Here is a 16,492-nt window from a genome sequence, read left to right on the forward strand (position 1 = left end):
TAAATTTCGTCTTATTCCCTGTCCTTACAAAAATGTTTATTCTAAATAAATGTAGTCTTCTACCCCTTTCCTTCAATGCTATTTACTGCTAATAAATTTCCTCTTTTCCCCTCTCCTTCCAAAAATATTTACTCCAAATAAATGTAGTCTTCTACCCCTTTCTTTCAATGCTGTTTACTGCTAATAAATGTCCTCTTTCCTCCTGTCCTTCCAAAAAAGTTCACTCCAAATAAATGTAATCTTTTACACCTCTCTTTCAATGCTATTTACTCCAAATAAATGTAGTCTTATACCCCTTTCCTTCAATGCTATTTACTGCTAATAAATTTCCTCTTTTCCCCTCTCCTTCCAAAAATATTTACTCCAAATAAATGTAGTCTTCTACCCCTTTCTTTCAATGCTGTTTACTGCTAATAAATGTCCTCTTTCCTCCTGTCCTTCCAAAAAAGTTCACTCCAAATAAATGTAGTCTTTTACACCTCTCTTTCAATGCTATTTACTCCAAATAAATGTAGTCTTCTACCCCTTTCCGTCAATGCTATTTACTGCTAATAAATTTCCTCTTTTCCCCTGTCCTTCCAAAAAAGTTTACTCTAAATAAATGTAGTTTTCTACCCCTTTCTTTCAATGCTGTTTACTGCTAATAAATGTCCTCTTTCCTCCTGTCCTTCCAAAAAAGTTTACTCCAAATAAATGTAGTCTTTTACACCTCTCTTTCAATGCTATTTACTGCTAATAATTTTCGTCTTCTACCCCTTTCTTAATATCTTTTACTGCTTATGATTTTCGTCTTTTACCCTGTCCTTCCAAAAAAGTTTACTCTAAATAAATGTAGTTTTCTACCCCTTTCTTTCAATGCTGTTTACTGCTAATAAATGTCCTCTTTCCTCCTGTCCTTCCACAAAAGTTTACTCCAAATAAATGTAGTCTTTTACACCTCTCTTTCAATGCTATTTACTCCAAATAAATGTAGTCTTCTACCCCTTTCTTTCAATGCTGTTTACTGCTAATAAATGTCCTCTTTCCTCCTGTCCTTCTAAAAAAGTTTACTCCAAATAAATGTAGTCTTTTACACCTCTCTTTCAATGCTATTTACTCCAAATAAATGTAGTCTTTTACCCCTTTCCTTCAATGCTATTTACTGCTAATAAATTTCCTCTTTTCCCCTGTCCTTCCAAAAAAGTTTACTCCAAATAAATGTAGTTTTCTACCCCTTTCTTTCAATGCTATTCATTGCTAATAAATGTCGTTTTTTACCCCTTTCTTTCAATGATTTTTACTGCTAATAAATTTCTTCTTTTTCCCTGTCCTTCCAAAAAAGTTTACTCCAAAAAAATATAGTCTTCTACCCCTTACTTTCACTGCTATTTATTGCTAATGAATTTCGTCTTTTTCCCTGTCCTTCCAAAAAAGTTTACTCCAAATAAATGTAGTCTTCTACCCCTTTCTTTCAATGTCTTTTACTGCTTATAATTTTCGTCTTTTTCTATGTCCTTCCAAAATGGTTTGCTCCATGTAATTGTAGTGCTCTACCCCTTTCTTTCACTGCTATTTATTGCTATTAAATTTCGTCTTATTCCCTGTCCTTACAAAAATGTTTATTCTAAATAAATGTAGTCTTCTGCCACTTTCCTTCAATGCTATTTACTGCTAATAAATTTCCTCTTTTCCCCTGTCCTCTCCAAAAATGTTTATTCTAAATAAATATAGTCTTCTACCCCTTTCTTTCACTGCTATTTATTGCTATTAAATTTCGTCTTTTTCTCTGTACTTCCAAAAAAGTTTACTCCAAATAAATGTAGTCTTCTACCCCTTTCTTTCAATGATTTTTACTGCTAATAAATGTCGTCTTTCACCCCTTTCCTTCAATGCTATTTACTGCTAATAAATGTTCTCTTTTCCCCTGTCTTTTCCAAAAAGTTTACTCCAAATAAATGTAGTCTTCTGCCCCTATCTTTCAATGTCTTTTACTGCTTATAATTTTCGTCTTTTACCCTGTCCTTCCAAAAAAGTTCACTCCAAATAATTGTAGTCTTTTACACCTCTCTTCAATGCTATTTACTCCAAATAAATGTAGTCTTCTACCCCTTTCCTTCAATGCTATTTACTGCTAATAAATGTCCTCTTTCCTCCTATCCTTCCAAAAAAGTTTACTCCAAATAAATGTAGTCTTTTACACCTCTCTTTCAATGCTATTTACTCCAAATAAATGTAGTTTTCTACCCCTTTCCTTCAATGCTATTTACTGCTAATAAATTTCCTCTTTTCCCCTGTCCTTCCAAAAAAGTTTACTCTAAATAAATGTAGTTTTCTACCCCTTTCTTTCAATGCTGTTTACTGCTAATAAATGTCCTCTTTCCTCCTGTCCTTCCAAAAAAGTTTACTCCAAATAAATGTAGTCTTTTACACCTCTCTTTCAATGCTATTTACTGCTAATAATTTTCGTCGTCTTTCAATGCCTTTTACTGCTAATAAATGTCGTTTTTTACCCCTTTCTTTCAAAGATTTTCACTGCTAATAAATGTTCTCTTTTACCCTGTCCTTCCAAAAAAGTTTACTCCAAATAAATGTAATCTTTTACACCTCTCTTTCAATGCTATTTACTCCAAATAAATGTAGTCTTATACCCCTTTCCTTCAATGCTATTTACTGCTAATAAATTTCCTCTTTTCCCCTCTCCTTCCAAAAATATTTACTCCAAATAAATGTAGTCTTCTACCCCTTTCTTTCAATGCTGTTTACTGCTAATAAATGTCCTCTTTCCTCCTGTCCTTCTAAAAAAGTTTACTCCAAATAAATGTAGTCTTTTACACCTCTCTTTCAATGCTATTTACTCCAAATAAATGTAGTCTTTTACCCCTTTCCTTCAATGCTATTTACTGCTAATAAATGTCGTTTCTTACCCCTTTCTTCTAAAGATTTTCACTGCTAATAAATGTTCTCTTTTCCCCTGTCCTTCCAAAAAAGTTTTCTCCAAATAAATGTAGTCTTTTACACCTCTCTTTCAATGCTATTTACTGCTAATAATTTTCGTCGTCTTTCAATGCCTTTTACTGCTAATAAATGTCGTTTTTTACCCCTTTCTTTCAAAGATTTTCACTGCTAATAAATGTTCTCTTTTCCCCTGTCCTTCCAAAAAAGTTTACTCCAAATAAATGTAGTCTTTTACACCTCTCTTTCAATGCTATTTACTGCTAATAATTTTCGTCTTCTACCCCTTTCTTTCAATATCTTTTACTGCTTATGATTTTCGCCTTTTACCCTGTCCTTCCAAAAAAGTTTACTCCAAATAAATGTAGTTTTCTATCCCTTTCTTTCAATGCTATTTATTGCTGATAAATTTCGTCTTCTACCCCTTTCTTTCAATGATTTTTACTGCTACTAAATGTTCTCTTTTCCCCTGTCCTTCCAAAAAAGTTTACTCCAAAAAAATATAGTCTTCTACCCCTCTCTTTCAACGGTATTTACTGCTTATCAATTTCGTTTTCTACCCCTTTCTTTCACTGCTATTTATTGCTATTAAATTTCGTCTTTTTCCCTTTCGTTCCAAAAAAGCTTGCTCCAATTAAATGTAGTCTTCTGCCCCTTTCTTTCACTGCTATTCATTGCTAATAAATATCGTTTTTTACCCCTTTCTTTCAATGATTTTTACTGCTAATAAATTTCGTCTTTTTCCCTGTCCTTCCAAAAAAGTTTACTCCAAATAAATGTAGTCTTCTACCCCTTTCTTTCACTGCTATTTATTGCTATTAAATTTCGTCTTTTTCTCTGTCCTTCCAAAAAAGTTTACTCCAAATAAATGTAGTCTTCTACCCCTTTCTTTCAATGATTTTTACTGCTAATAAATGTCGTCTTTCACCCCTTTCATTCAATGCTATTTACTGCTAATAAATGTTCTCTTTTCCCCTGTCCTTTCCAAAAAGTTTACTCCAAATATATGTAGTCTTCTACCCCTTTCTTTCAATGCTGTTTACTGCTAATAAATGTCCTCTTTCCTCCTGTCCTTCCAAAAAAGTTTACTCCAAATAAATGTAGTCTTTTACACCTCTCTTTCAATGCTATTTACTCCAAATAAATGTAGTCTTCTACCCCTTTCCTTCAATGCTATTTACTGCTAATAAATTTCCTCTTTTCCCATGTCCTTCCAAAAATGTTTACTCCAAATAAATGTAGTCTTCTACCCCTTTCTTTCAATGCTGTTTACTGCTAATAAATGTCCTCTTTCCTCCTGTCCTTCCAAAAAAGTTTACTCCAAATAAATGTAGTCTTTTACCCCTTTCTTTCAATGATTTTTACTGCTAATAAATGTCGTCTTTCACCCCTTTCCTTCAATGCTATTTACTGCTAATAAATTTTCTCTTTTCCCCTGTCCTTTCCAAAAAGTTTACTCCAAATAAATGTAGTCTTCTGCCCCTATCTTTCAATGTCTTTTACTGCTTATAATTTTCGTCTTTTACCCTGTCCTTCCAAAAAAGTTTACTCCAAATAAATGTAATCTTTTACACCTCTCTTTCAATGCTATTTACTCCAAATAAATGTAGTCTTATACCCCTTTCCTTCAATGCTATTTACTGCTAATAAATTTCCTCTTTTCCCCTCTCCTTCCAAAAATGTTTACTCCAAATAAATGTAGTCTTCTACCCCTTTCTTTCAATGCTGTTTACTGCTAATAAATGTCCTCTTTCCTCCTGTCCTTCCAAAAAAGTTCACTCCAAATAAATGTAGTCTTTTACACCTCTCTTTCAATGCTATTTACTCCAAATAAATGTAGTCTTCTACCCCTTTCCGTCAATGCTATTTACTGCTAATAAATGTCCTCTTTCCTCCTGTCCTTCCAAAAAAGTTTACTCCAAATAAATGTAGTCTTTTACACCACTCTTTCAATGCTATTTACTGCTAATAATTTTCGTCTTCTACCCCTTTCTTTCAATATCTTTTACTGCTTATGATTTTCGTCTTTTACCCTGTCCTTCCAAAAAAGTTTACTCTAAATAAATGTAGTTTTCTACCCCTTTCTTTCAATGCTGTTTACTGCTAATAAATGTCCTCTTTCCTCCTGTCCTTCCACAAAAGTTTACTCCAAATAAATGTAGTCTTTTACACCTCTCTTTCAATGCTATTTACTCCAAATAAATGTAGTCTTCTACCCTTTTCCGTCAATGCTATTTACTGCTAATAAATGTCGTCTTTCACCCCTTTCTTTCACTGCTGTTTACTGCTAATAAATGTCCTCTTTCCTCCTGTCCTTCCAAAAAAGTTTACTCCAAATAAATGTAGTCTTCTACCCCTTTCCGTCAATGCTATTTATTGCTAATAAATGTCGTCTTTCACCCCTTTCTTTCACTGCTGTTTACTGCTAATAAATGTCCTCTTTCCTCCTGTCCTTCCAAAAAAGTTTACTCCAAATAAATGTAGTCTTTTACACCACTCTTTCAATGCTATTTACTGCTAATAATTTTCGTCTTCTACCCCTTTCTTTCAATATCTTTTACTGCTTATGCTTTTCGCCTTTTACCCTGTCCTTCCAAAAAAGTTTACTCCAAATAAATGTAGTTTTCTACCCCTTTCTTTCAATGCTATTCATTGCTAATAAATGTCGTTTTTTACCCCTTTCTTTCAATGATTTTTACTGCTAATAAATTTCTTCTTTTTCCCTGTCCTTCCAAAAAAGTTTACTCCAAAAAAATATAGTCTTCTACCCCTTACTTTCACTGCTATTTATTGCTAATGAATTTCGTCTTTTTCCCTGTCCTTCCAAAAAAGTTTACTCCAAATAAATGTAGTCTTCTACCCCTTTCTTTCAATGTCTTTTACTGCTTATAATTTTCGTCTTTTTCTATGTCCTTCCAAAATGGTTTGCTCCATGTAATTGTAGTGCTCTACCCCTTTCTTTCACTGCTATTTATTGCTATTAAATTTCGTCTTATTCCCTGTCCTTACAAAAATGTTTATTCTAAATAAATGTAGTCTTCTGCCACTTTCCTTCAATGCTATTTACTGCTAATAAATTTCCTCTTTTCCCCTGTCCTCTCCAAAAATGTTTATTCTAAATAAATATAGTCTTCTACCCCTTTCTTTCACTGCTATTTATTGCTATTAAATTTCGTCTTTTTCTCTGTCCTTCCAAAAAAGTTTACTCCAAATAAATGTAGTCTTCTACCCCTTTCTTTCAATGATTTTTACTGCTAATAAATGTCGTCTTTCACCCCTTTCCTTCAATGCTATTTACTGCTAATAAATGTTCTCTTTTCCCCTGTCTTTTCCAAAAAGTTTACTCCAAATAAATGTAGTCTTCTGCCCCTATCTTTCAATGTCTTTTACTGCTTATAATTTTCGTCTTTTACCCTGTCCTTCCAAAAAAGTTCACTCCAAATAATTGTAGTCTTTTACACCTCTCTTTCAATGCTATTTACTCCAAATAAATGTAGTCTTCTACCCCTTTCCTTCAATGCTATTTACTGCTAATAAATGTCCTCTTTCCTCCTATCCTTCCAAAAAAGTTTACTCCAAATAAATGTAGTCTTTTACACCTCTCTTTCAATGCTATTTACTCCAAATAAATGTAGTTTTCTACCCCTTTCCTTCAATGCTATTTACTGCTAATAAATTTCCTCTTTTCCCCTGTCCTTCCAAAAAAGTTTACTCTAAATAAATGTAGTTTTCTACCCCTTTCTTTCAATGCTGTTTACTGCTAATAAATGTCCTCTTTCCTCCTGTCCTTCCAAAAAAGTTTACTCCAAATAAATGTAGTCTTTTACACCTCTCTTTCAATGCTATTTACTGCTAATAATTTTCGTCTTCTACCCCTTTCTTTCAATATCTTTTACTGCTTATGATTTTCGTCTTTTACCCTGTCCTTCCAAAAAAGTTTACTCTAAATAAATGTAGTTTTCTACCCCTTTCTTTCAATGCTGTTTACTGCTAATAAATGTCCTCTTTCCTCCTGTCCTTCCAAAAAAGTTTACTCCAAATAAATTTAGTCTTTTACACCTCTCTTTCAATGCTATTTACTCCAAATAAATGTAGTCTTCTACCCCTTTCTTTCAATGATTTTTACTGCTTATAAATGTCATTTTTTACCCCTTTTTTCCAATGCTATTTACTGCTAATAAATGTCATTTTTAACCGCTTTCTTTCAATGCTGTTTACTGCTAATAAATGTCGTCTTTTACCGCTTTCTTTCAATGCTGTTTACTGCTAATAAATTTCGTCTTTTTCCCTGTCCTTCCAAAAAATTTACTCCTAATAAATGTAGTCTTCTACCCCTTTCTTTCAATGATTTTTACTGCTAATAAATGTCGTTTTTTACGCCTTTTTTCCAATGCTATTTACTGCTAATAAATGTCATTATTTACCGCTGTCTTTCAATGCTGTTTACTGCTAATAAATGTCGTCTTTTACCCTGTCCTTCCAAAAAATTTACTCCTAATAAATGTAGTCTTCTACCCCTTTCTTTCACTGCTATTTATTGCTATTAAATTTCGTCTTTTTCCCTGTCCTTCCAAAAAATTTACTCCTAATAAATGTAGTCTTCTACCCCTTTCTTTCACTGCTATTTATTGCTATTAATTTTCGTCTTTTTCCCTGTCCTTCCAAAAAATTTACTCCTAATAAATGTAGTCTTCTACCCCTTTCTTTCACTGCTAATTATTGCTATCAATTTTCTTCTTTTTCCTTGTCCTTCCAAAAAAGTTTACTCCAAATAAATGTAGTCTTCTACCCCTTTCTGTCACTGCTATTTATTGCTATTAATTTTCGTCTTTTTCCCTGTCCTTCCAAAAAATTTACTCCTAATAAATGTAGTCTTCTACCCCTTTCTTTCACTGCTATTTATTGCTATTAATTTTCGTCTTTTTTATCTGTCCTTCCAAAAAATTTACTCCTAATAAATGTAGTCTTCTACCCCTTTCTTTCACTTCTATTTATTGCTATTAATTTTCGTCTTTTTCCCTGTCCTTCCAAAAAATTTACTCCTAATAAATGTAGTCTTCTACCTCTTTCTTTCACTGCTATTTATTGCTATTTATTTTCGTCTTTTTCCCTCTCCTTCCAAAAAATTTACTCCTGATAAATGTAGTCGTCTACCCCTTTCTTTCACTGGTATTAATTTTCGTCTTTTTCCCTGTCCTTCCAAAAAAGTTTACTCCAAATAAATGTAGTCTTCTACCCCTTTCTGTCACTGCTATTTATTGCTATTAATTTTCGTCTTTTTCCCTGTCCTTCCAAAAAATTTACTCCTAATAAATGTAGTCTTCTACCCCTTTCTTTCACTGCTATTTATTGCTATTTATTTTCGTCTTTTTCCCTCTCCTTCCAAAAAATTTACTCCTGATAAATGTAGTCTTCTACCCCTTTCTTTCACTGCTATTAATTTTCGTCTTTTTCCTTGTCCTTCCAAAAAAGTTTACTCCAAATAAATGTAGTCTTCTACCCCTTTCTGTCACTGCTATTTATTGCTATTAATTTTCGTCTTTTTCCCTGTCCTTCCAAAAAATTTACTCCTAATAAATGTAGTCTTCTACCCCTTTCTTTCACTGCTATTTATTGCTATTTATTTTCGTCTTTTTCCCTCTCCTTCCAAAAAATTTACTCCTGATAAATGTAGTCTTCTACCCCTTTCTTTCACTGCTATTAATTTTCGTCTTTTTCCCTGTCCTTCCAAAAAATTTACTCCTAATAAATGTAGTCTTCTACCCCTTTCTTTCACTGCTATTTATTGCTATTAATTTTCGTCTTTTTTATCTGTCCTTCCAAAAAATTTACTCCTAATAAATGTAGTCTTCTACCCCTTTCTTTCACTTCTATTTATTGCTATTAATTTTCGTCTTTTTCCCTGTCCTTCCAAAAAATTTACTCCTAATAAATGTAGTCTTCTACCTCTTTCTTTCACTGCTATTTATTGCTATTTATTTTCGTCTTTTTCCCTCTCCTTCCAAAAAATTTACTCCTGATAAATGTAGTCTTCTACCCCTTTCTTTCACTGCTATTAATTTTCGTCTTTTTCCCTGTCCTTCCAAAATATTTACTCCTAATAAATGTAGTCTTCTACCCCTTTCTGTCACTGCTATTTATTGCTATTAATTTTCGTCTTTTTCCCTGTCCTTCCAAAAAATTTACTCCTAATAAATGTAGTCTTCTACCCCTTTCTTTCACTTCTATTTATTGCTATTAAATTTCGTCTTTTTCCCTGTCCTTCCAAAAAATTTACTCCTAATAAATGTAGTCTTCTACCTCTTTCTTTCACTGCTATTTATTGCTATTAAATTTCGTCTTTTTCCCTGTCCTTCCAAAAAATTTACTCCTAATAAATGTAGTCTTCTACCCCTTTCTGTCACTGCTATTTATTGCTATTAAATTTCGTCTTTTTCCCTGTCCTTCCAAAAAATTTACTCCTAATAAATGTAGTCTTCTACCCCTTTCTTTCACTGCTATTTATTGCTATTAATTTTCGTCTTTTTCCCTGTCCTTCCAAAAAATTTACTCCTAATAAATGTAGTCTTCTACCCCTTTCTTTCACTGCTAATTATTGCTATTAATTTTCGTCTTTTTCCTTGTCCTTCCAAAAAATTTACTCCTAATAAATGTAGTCTTCTACCCCTTTCTGTCACTGCTATTTATTGCTATTAATTTTCGTCTTTTTCCCTGTCCTTCCAAAAAATTTACTCCTAATAAATGTAGTCTTCTACCCCTTTCTTTCACTGCTATTTATTGCTATTAATTTTCGTCTTTTTCCCTGTCCTTCCAAAAAATTTACTCCTAATAAATGTAGTCTTCTACCCCTTTCTTTCACTGCTATTTATTGCTATTAATTTTCGTCTTTTTCCCTGTCCTTCCAAAAAATTTACTCCTAATAAATGTAGTCTTCTACCCCTTTCTGTCACTGCTATTTATTGCTATTAAATTTCGTCTTTTTCTCTGTCCTTCCAAAAAATTTACTCCTAATAAATGTAGTCTTCTACCCCTTTCTTTCACTGCTATTTATTGCTATTAATTTTCGTCTTTTTCCCTGTTCTTCCAAAAAAGTTTACTGCTAATAAATGTAGTCTTCTACCCCTTTCTTTCAATGCTATTTATTGCTATTAAATTTCGTCTTTTTCCTTGTCCTTCCAAAAAAGTTTACTCCAAATAAATGTAGTTTTCTACCACTTTCTTTTATTGCTATTTATTGCTTTTAATTTTTGTTTTTTTCCTTGTCCTTCCAAAAAAGCTTGCTCTAAATAAATGTAGTCTTCTACCCTTTTCTTTCAATGCTATTTATTGCTATTAAATTTCGTCTTTTTCCCTGTCCTTCCAAAAAATTTACTCCTAATAAATGTAGTCTTTACCCCTTTCTGTCACTGCTATTTATTGCTATTAAATTTCGTCTTTTTCCCTGTCCTTCCAAAAAATTTACTCCTAATAAATGTAGTCTTCTACCCCTATCTGTCACTGCTATTTATTTCTAATAATTTTCGTCTTTTTCCCTGTCCTTCCAAAAAATTTACTCCTAATAAATGTAGTCTTCTACCCCTTTCTTTCACTGCTATTTATTGCTATTAATTTTCGTCTTTTTCCCTGTCCTTCCAAAAAATTTACTCCTAATAAATGTAGTCTTCTACCCCTTTCTCTTAGTCCTTTTTACTGCTAATAAATTTATTTTTTACCCCGTCCTTCCAGTACAGATTACTCCAAATAAATGCACTCTTCTTCCCCTTTTTTCATTGCTGTTAACTGTTTAGATAATAGTTTTGTACCCTCTCTTTTTCCAATGACTTTTTTTTGTTAGTAAATGTAATCCTATACCCCCTTTCTTTGCAACGCTGTTTTTTGTTAATATCTGTAATTTTTAGCCCCTCTCTTTTCAATTACGTTCACTGGCAATAAATTTTGTTTTCTATCTCATTCTTTTCATTGATTTCCCTGCATTTTATCATATTCTATTACCCTCTTCTTTCAAATGCAGTTTTCTTTGATTACAGTTTATTATTCATTCTTTTTTTTCCAATGCTACTTTCTGCTAATAAATGTAGTCTTTACCCCCTTTTTTCCAATCCTATTAACTGCTGATAAAGATAGTCTTCTACCCCTCTTTTAATGGAATTGGCTACGAGTGATAACATTTATTCCCTTTTCCTTCCAATGCAACTTTTGCTGCAAATTGTTGTTGTCTTTTCCTCTTTTCTTTTCAATGCAACTGAGTGCCATGTTTTGTGTTTTATCTTTTTCTTGGAATTCTGTGTTTTACCTTTTGTGTTTGTGTTTTTTTTTGAGAAAATTTCTTGAGGGATACAAATTTCTTGATATTTTGAGAGTAATGATAGATTGTCTGATTGATGGTTCCTCAAGCCCTTGTGTTTTTTTTTCGCCAGCTCACGGCTCTGAGATGATGTCATTTATTTTGCATGTTGCTTTGTCCAGACTCTTATTCTATTATCCATTTTCGACAAAACGAAGACAAAATAGACTTTATTGGAGCTATGAATGGTTTCGCTATATTAAGGCTGCTCGAGGTATTAAGACACATTTGTAGTGGAGAGAAAGATTATTTATTCATTCTGAAAATCTCTCAAGAATCCACGTTACAGCGCGCCACTTTAATGCAAGCCCTCTGAAATTGAAATAAATAAAGGCTAAATGCCCTTATCTTTGTAATTTACTTGTTATCTTCAGTATTGTTTTCGCTATTCGCAACCAGAGTATACTAAATTAGCGACAGAATCTGGGTTGCTTTGGGGGCTCGATACGCAGATTCGCTTTCTCGTAGGAAAATTTTGCCTGTCAAATATTTGAGCTTATAGAGTCTGTCCTCTTGTCGGATAACCATAGCATGACCCAAGATCAAACGCCATCTACCGCACCCCCCCCCCCCCAAATGAACCTTTGAATTTTCGACAATTGGCTGCTTCACATAAAGTATAAAATGCATAAGCATTTTTGCTCGTGAACATAGCGATTAAAAGAAAGCTTGGTATCAGTTGAACTGGTGTAAATATAGATAATTATTTAGCGGGAGTAACTTCAATGTTTTCTGTGCCACATCATAAACTGAACCTTTTGTTTGTCATGTAGTCTGCAACAGCAATGACAAATAGCCACGTTCTAGAAATTTCTTTGAATCGAAAACAAAGGTTTTTCACACCAAAAGGTGTAGTAAGGGTTTTGTCAATAGAAAGCAACTGGACTTTAGTGTTCGAAACAAAGGCTTTTTCACACCAAAAGGTACAATCAGGGTTTTGCTAATAGAAAGCAACTGGGCTTTAGATTTCAAAAACAAAGACTTTTCACAACAACAATTAAATAAACAACTTTCGCTACGAACTTCTGTTGCACAAAGATTGTGAGGAATATTCAGCTCATTTAAATACAGGTACAATTTAATATGATTATAAATTTTTCGCTTTCTCAATAGTATTCAAAAGTATCTAATTGGTCGTAGAAACCCCGCTCTGTTTTAGCCCTTTGAATTCCACTGTTTCATGGGTGCTATGTGTGGCTGAACTGCCTTCTAATACATAAGAGAATTATTTAGTAAACCTTTAGAAACATATACATGTAAACATGTACTCGATATTTTTGGTGGTAACTTCACGGGCACTGTTATTTACGAGACGAGTTAGGGAATTGAGTGATAACGCTTGTATATTTTAAACATGGTCTAGAATTGAACGAGTCCTTCTTTTGATTTACAATTTGAGAATTAAAAATCTGTCAACATGGTTTATTTATCTCTTGTTTTCCTTTGCTAGGATTGTATGATTCTACCTGCCCTCAATTCACCCGTGCGAAAGGCTTTGGCTCTCTCGATTCGCGTGCAATTGGACTATGAAAAATATTTTACAGACTTGCGAACATTAGAAATACTTGAGATTAATAGCTGTGAGATTTTTTCAGTTATCTGGTAAAGTATTTTAAAATGCTTGCTTAAATTGGCTATTTATCAGTCGTCACTTCGAAATACATCTCAAGTCTAATTTTTTGAAATAAATTCTGATCAGTGCTACTTGTCAATCTTAATTAAAAATACGTACTTCATATGGTTGTTTGCATCCCGCTAGCCCTGCAAAGAAAGGCCGTTGTTAAAGAGGTCTGCCCTCACTCAAACACAGCCCCGCACAATCTTACCTTCATTTTCAACGCGTCTGGTTTGCCCATATATCCAAGATAACTCCGTAGTTAACGTGCCCCAAACCTTACCTTTATACCGCAGATGTTTTCGCTAACTTCGAATTGCTTTTAATTTTTACAGTATTTATATATCTAATTTCTGTTCGATGTTTTGCATGTAGTTTCATATTGTTGAAAACGAAGTCCCCTATGTATCCTTTTGGATGTAAACTAAATTTCCTTTGAATTACCCAACGTTTTTCATTAAATTATGCCTAGGTTTCTTTAGAATTTCCCCCCGTTTTTTTATTGAAATTTGTAGAAATTTCTTTTGAATTTTCCCCCGTTTTCTATTGAAATTTGTAGAAATTTCTTTTGAATTTGCCCCCGTTTTTCTATTGAAATTTGTAGAAATTTCTTTTGAATTTGCCCCCGTTTTCTATTGAAATTTGTAGAAATTTCTTTTGAATTTGCCCCCGTTTTTCTATTGAGATTTGTAGAAATTTCTTTGGAATTTCCCCCCGTTTTCTATTGAAATTTGTAGAAATTTCTTTTGAATTTCCCCCCGCTTTTCTATTGAATTTCACCTAAATTTCTTTTGAATTCCCCCCGTTTTTCTATTGAAATTTGTAGAAATTTCTTTTGAATTTCCCCCCGTTTTTCTATTGAATTTTACCTAAATTTCTTTTGAATTCCCCCCGTTTTTCTATTGAATCTTCCCCCGTTTTCTATTGTATTTCACCTGATTATTTATTGTATTTTCAACGCACTTAACTTTGTTTTAAACAATGCGATGCCTTTGAATTTTTTCGAGTTTTCTTTTGTCTTACCTTTGAAATTGAAAACAAATTACAATGAATTTTCCCCCTGTTTATATTAAATTTCCATTGATATTTGAAACTTATAACTCCCGTTTTTCTATTGTCTTTCACTGGCGGTCAAGCCCGCGGACGGTGGCTGAACAAATTGCGGCTCGAGGCCGCAAATGATTGACAGGTCATTGTTATCGACCAATCAGATCGCTCTATTACAGCCCATTTGGTGGCTGCGGGCGGGAGCCGTCACCTACGATATAGCAAAATTTTAGGAAACAGCGGCCACTGGCGGCCACTGGCGGCCACCATTGTCTTTCGACCAATCAAAATGGGGCATTTCGGCCTCACTCTATTGTTTACTAGCCAATCAGAACCCTTCAATTCAAATTTTCCATTGTTTCCTGACCAATCATGGTTTAGGGAATTCTATTGTCTTTTCAATTGTTTTTATCCAATCAGATTCGTTCATTTCAGCCAATCTAGCCTCGTTTAGATGCCCAGCAAAGACGGGGGGCTACAGCCTCGTTTGGACCGGTCAAAAGACGGGGGTCAAAAATAATTTTTGCTCGATTTTCTCCTCTTCATTCAAGCGATCTTACTCTACTTACAATTTTAAGTTCTACCTATGTAAGTGCCGAGGAGACTGTTTTCGAAAGGGGTTTGTCTAAGCATGGTGTTTTAAGCAAAGGGTTAACAAGAAGGAAAAGAATTCCCCCTTGTTAACCCTTCGATTAAAACACCCTGCCAAGAAAACCCTTCGTATGTTGTGTTAGGGGTTAAGTTAGCATGGCGTTTTAATCAAAGGGTTAGCAAGAAGGACAAGGCCCCCTCGGTAACTCTCCGATTAAAACGCCGTGCCACAACTCCTAACGCAACACCGAAAACAGTCTCCTAAGCAAGCTACAAACTACTTACACAAAATTAAGCTACAATTACAAACAAATCTAAGTAAAAACGAAAGGGCCTATTCTAAAAACAAATGTAAACAGGCGCCATGCTTACACCCATTCGTAGAATAAACCCATGCATGTTTTACAATATTAAGACGATAGATAACTCAACCGGATACCTTCTCAAAAAAAGGGGAACTTCCTAATTGGGCAATAAACAAATGAATATGGGCAAAGGTCGTATGCTTGGCTATCAAATGTCTTTATATGTTAATGTATAAAACTCGGGATGAAACATCAAAGGGGTTTTCAGATATGGAGGGGGAAATAAGGAGAAATTAACTAGTGTAAATGAAATTGATGGATCAAATTATGGTTTGATATTCACGTACCTTATCGGATGGTTAAAAAACATCTTAGGGATCAATCATTCAGGAAATTACTTATCCTTTTTCACTAGCAATCTATAGTTTCATATTATGTAATTTGCCTTGACGATAAACGTATAAAAACTGTCCTATCGCTCGCAACAAATGGGAGTCTTAAAATGTTCTATTTCTCTCTAAAAGGGAACCTGATTTCAAAACTAATAAATGTTGGGATAAAATACCGGTCGAGAATAAGCGGCGATCTACCATAATATTTTGTGATTTTAAGTTCAATCTCTAAAAATTGTTCATAATCTTCATATCTTCTACTTCAACTTCTGCTTTGTTCCATGCGATCGACTCCTTCCAAACCGATCATCTGAAAGAATGATAGAGAAGCCAGCAATATCGCAATAAATGATCAACTGCAGCAGTTGTTAAATGTGACATCTTTGCAAAACAATATCATCAATGTCCAAGAAGTGAAAATAGAATTTTCCATCGAAGTTAAAGATTAAGTCAAGGAACAACTTCGATGATTTTAAAAGATTCAGCGACAGAACAAACCAAGCTTTACTGTCCTTTCAAATTGAACATGCAATGGTTTTGAAAGAAGGTAAAAGAAACTTCGTGCTTCTTTTCTTTGCTAGTGCACAAGAGACCCTTCGTATCCATGCAAGTCAACTTCTACCCTTGAGCATCTAGGCCCCATAAAATCTATCGAGTTGAGTTTTTTTCGTTTCTTTTTGCAGTCAGGTAATTTAGGTGCAATTCTGATATATGATTCTGATATATATGTGTTGCTCTAATCTGTCAAACCGGGAATTATCCTAAAGATTATCAATTTTTCGATAATCCTGAAGATCTGGTCTAGTTCAAATGACAGTGTTGTTTATTATCATGATTAGAATCTCCTATTGTTGTGTACAATCCAAATAACACACATGCGCGTGCCTCGTGTAGAGTGCCCTGGAAATTCTCTTGGGAATTCTCAAACCTTTGAAAAGCTTCAATAATCCAGAGGCAGTAGAAAAACAAAAACACATCACAATTTCCAATTCTGAGTACTTTTGGTCTGATTGAAGAAAGTTCAAGTGAAAAACGCTTCTACTTAAAGCTGTACTCGCGTATTAGCTTAGAAAGACTTTGTTCAACATTGCAATTTCGATGCTTTTATCTCAGAGAGTATACTTGTCATATCATTTGCCTTCAATCTCGATTGTTTTATGGAGTCAAATAGATTTCTAAATTACCTTACCCTTATACAAATTATCTCACCTCGTTTATGTTTTGGAGAAGGAAAATTTTTCTTAAAGTATTTATTTCTATAGTTTCA

General features: G+C 33.7%; 1 protein-coding gene across 3 annotated transcripts in view; it reads left to right on the forward strand.

Moving 5' to 3' along the window:
- LOC135681091 (enhancer of mRNA-decapping protein 3) overlaps window positions 1–15,697 on the forward strand; it is a 121,082-nt gene extending 105,385 nt beyond the window's left edge. For all 3 annotated transcript variants that reach the window (XM_089113860.1, XM_089113861.1, XM_065195388.2), the window contains one exon: window positions 12,726–15,697. The gene's annotated coding sequence lies outside the window, so the exon portion shown is untranslated. The remainder of the gene's footprint in view (window positions 1–12,725) is intronic.
- The last annotated feature ends 795 nt before the right edge of the window (window positions 15,698–16,492 follow it).

The sequence above is a fragment of the Rhopilema esculentum genome, chromosome 18, assembly GCF_057945365.1.
Source record: "Rhopilema esculentum isolate cy_ngs chromosome 18, ASM5794536v1, whole genome shotgun sequence".
NCBI lineage: Eukaryota > Metazoa > Cnidaria > Scyphozoa > Rhizostomeae > Rhizostomatidae > Rhopilema > Rhopilema esculentum.